The sequence below is a fragment of the Akebia trifoliata genome, unplaced genomic scaffold (assembly GCF_017979445.1).
Source record: "Akebia trifoliata isolate Shusen 1 unplaced genomic scaffold, ASM1797944v1 Contig01197, whole genome shotgun sequence".
Lineage (NCBI taxonomy): Eukaryota > Viridiplantae > Streptophyta > Magnoliopsida > Ranunculales > Lardizabalaceae > Akebia > Akebia trifoliata.
The window spans coordinates 11430-15215 of NW_028237585.1; the positions used below are offsets into that span (position 1 = coordinate 11430).

General features: G+C 34.3%; 1 long non-coding RNA gene across 2 annotated transcripts; it reads right to left on the reverse strand.

Moving 5' to 3' along the window:
- Positions 1 to 948: 948 nt before the first annotated feature.
- Positions 949 to 3169, reverse strand: LOC147380627 (uncharacterized). 2 transcript variants are annotated; one of them, XR_015175216.1, is made up of 5 exons: positions 3033 to 3169; positions 2336 to 2751; positions 2145 to 2245; positions 1814 to 1899; positions 949 to 1433 (listed from the first exon to the last, which is right to left on the reverse strand). It is a non-coding gene; the product is annotated as an uncharacterized LOC147380627 (long non-coding RNA). The 2 variants fall into 2 exon arrangements; XR_015175215.1 differs by having other exon boundaries at positions 2336 to 3169.
- Positions 3170 to 3786: the final 617 nt, after the last annotated feature.

Below are 3786 nucleotides of genomic sequence, written 5' to 3' on the forward strand. Positions count from 1 at the left end.
CAGTTCATCTCCAAACATCCAAGACGGGTTCAAGAAGGATTCCTCCTTCTACAAGTCGATCGAATCAGTTCGGTGAAGCTCTTTCAATCCTTCCCAAACACTAATAGCCGATTTCAAAAAGGACTCTCCTTCTATAAAGAGAGCACATGGCTGCTGTAGAAGGTTCATCGTCTATTGTTCGTCTCTTCCTATTTTATTTTTATTTTATTTTTTGCAGATTTTGATGATGGAACGTCAAAAGGAGCAGCAACAACTACCTCTTTGGAAAATTTCTTGCTGGGTTTACCCATCTTAGGAGTTTTTTTTTATGAACAGAGAAGTTTAGAGGAGGGGAAAGAACAGTAAGATCAGGTTTCTTCTTGGGGACTGGAACAAAGTCGTTCTTGACAGTCGACGTTAGAAACTTCTTCAACGTGGCAACAGCAACATTGAGTTTATTTTTTGTTCCTCAGAATCAGAATTGTCGGAAGAATTTGAGTAGCTCGGAACCACTTTCTTTTCTTATTCCAACCGTTCTTCGAAATAGAGGTTGGGGCTGGTTTCTTTTTGGTAGCAACAACAGTCGGCAGGTAAACTCTTTTTCTTAATCTCGTCCATGAACGATTTTGTTTATTCATCTCTCTCTTTTAGATGGATTTTTATCCACATTAATGGCAGCAAGAAGAGGTCCACACACTATGTGAAAACAGTCCATATTTGACGGTCTCAGCCCGTCAAATTTTGAGAAATTTGACGGACCATTCTGTCAAATATGCCCATCAAATATTTTCTTGTAGAATTTTTTTTTTTTGACGCCCTGAACTATCAAATTATTGGAGAAAATAAGCTTAAAAAAAACAAAAAAAATCCATCAAATATGGAGGTTTAACAAATAATACGGCAATCCTCTAATTCACCAATCACAATAAACGAAATAGTAATAAAAAACTCAATCGTTTTTTCTGGATTTATAATAAAATAAATTTATTTTTCTGAATTTATAATTTAAAAAAACGGATCATTACATCCATCACAAATATTCTTTCAATAATTTGGTACAAAAAAGGTACTAAAATACAAGATTAATCAAAAATTAAAAAAGTGGATCACGGCATGTTTGCTTTCCCTTTGACACAAACACCACTCTTATCTTTTAGAGATACTTTCATTTGTAGTTAGGAAGGTACACGTGTATCACCCGTAGTCTGCTTCTTCTGTATTGAAGCACCCACTACAATACGTTCCACCAAAGGACCAAACCATGTTTGCACCGGTCCTTTAGGGTACATGAAGGTCATGGAGCTGAAAGAGTCATCTGGTGGATACTTATCAAACGAAGGATCAATGTGATGTGAGGAACCCAAGGGGAAGCCAAGTGTTCCATCCTGGTGTGGTGGAGGAAACTTCTCACTTTTGCTCTTTGCATTTCCATGTGTAATTAGACGTTGTCACCTCTGAGAAAGAAAGCAACTACATTGAACAAACTTAAAATTTATAGAATAACTTCATTAAATATAGCATAATCAAGAAGAAAAAAAAAACCCATCAGTTATACAGACATTTACATTTATTTTGAAGATAACAAAATGGATTTCAAATAACAGTTTGTTACTTTGATTTCCACTATTTAAGTTCAAAATTTAAAATTCATTTTGAAAAGCTTTCATTTTTATCCTCTCTATTGTTTCTTTGCAATAAAAGGAAAACTATAACCAATCAATGAAATGTTGGTTGTTCAGAATATGTCATGTATTATTTTTCTGTAATCGAAACCTACTCATCAAACCAAACAAAAAAAAAATAATAATAATTAAAGGATTCTTATCTGGCATACATCAAGATTGGGTTGAAGCTCTGCATTCACTTTGGGAGTAGGAAATGCCCTTGTAGCTATGATTTGGGTTACCATCTGCTCTCAGCCTACACAGCCACAAGCCCACAACTATGATTTGGGTTACCAGCATGAATAAAGTATGAGCAAGAGACCGATATATAAATACAACTAATATCTCATCAAATGGTTGACATGGAATTTAAGGCCTCCCTGCAAGGAAGCTTTAGAAATTTTTTTAGTTAAAATGTAATTTTTACTATTTTAGAAATTATTAAGAAAGCTACTAGTATTGGAATACAGGCAAATAATGTAAATTTAGTCACCCACAGACCTTCTAACTTCTTGATCCCATAGCTTAGTGTCCATTTCCTTGCTTGGAGGATATTGTGAGAGGCTTGAGGGCTCACACGCATATGGTTTGGTTGTGAAGAACTACAAAACAGAAAACAAGCAATCATGGAAACCATCTTGCACAATACATTGGAAAATATAAAGGGAATTGTAGAAAGACTATCGACTCACACCGAAAAGACCTCATGGAACCAAACCAACAGCTTAACAGAAATTGAGTGGCCATGTTATTGGAAAAAGATAACCAAACAGAGCAATAAGTTGCAGAAGTGCTCATGAACCATCAAACCTCATCTTGAAAGAAATCAAAACATACAAAAATTGAGTCTTGAGAAGTCGATCCCAACTTCTTCATTTCATGTTTCCTATAAGAATAGTAAACTTGTAAGAAATAATCATCACCATATCCATCTCTTCTTCTCTATTTTTCTTACTCATAATCATCTCACTCAACTCCTTTGCCTTCTTCCTCAGTGTCTCACCTTCCTTGTCTATCACCACCCCATTAATCACCTTTGCCACCTCATCTCTTACAATCCTCTCTTCACCAATACCATTATTATGCTTTTCTCTTTTTACCTTGATCCCTGCACCGAGTTCCATGGATGTAAAGCATAAAATTTAATTAACTTCAGAAAAAAAATATGTCAGTGTTGATTGACACCTTTTAAATGAAAATTTTCTCAAATAATTATCGATATTATCATAAATACTATAAGTGCTACAATGTTGACAGAATTATTACATAGTGTTGCTATAATGTTGACAACAGTTCCTCTAAACTATCTTTCCATTTGCAAATGAAAAAAGACCATACAGAACAAATAATGAATCAAGGTTTAAAATGCTTAGGCAACAGAACCATTACCCTGCTGGTCTTTGAGAAAGGCATTACCATGATATGTATTATTAAAACAGAGTAGATGACATAAATAGTTTTGAGACAACAATCCAAGTTTAATTATATAGGGAATAATGTCAAGCAATACTAACACTGAAATTGTGCCCAACGAAAACAACATTCGTTTAAATGAAGGAAATTTTATCCTCATCCTCAATGAGACCAAACATTCAAGTGGTTTTTTCACCTTGTACTTCATTATATTAGTAGCTAGCAGCAGACCATTCTAATCATAAGGCTGCGATCACAGATTTTACTGAAGGAAATTTTAATTTAAATGGTTGAAACTCAAATGATAGAAAAGAAATGAAATAAGATAACATGAATACCTTGGTTTCTAATAGATCGTGAACAAGGTTCTGGTAGAGATGACATTTTACCATTTTCACCTTAAAAACTACAAACAACACCATATCAGACATGAATTGGAATTTGGTGCCGCAGGAAGTGAAGGGTGTGGAGTAGATAACAAACTTGAGAAAAATAAATGCATCCCCTACATTAAGCTTTTTGGAGCTAACAAAGACACTCCAACACGAAGTTCCCCATTTTCAATTACTCACTCTAAATCATCCACAATCAAAGAGCAAAGCTACAATCTATTAGCACCAAAACAAAAATAGTTGCAAGGGAGTCTAAAATGTATATAGAGGAAACATGTATAATAAAAGAAAAATAAACATAGATGTTTTGCCAAACAAAAAGAAAGAAATTTACGGTG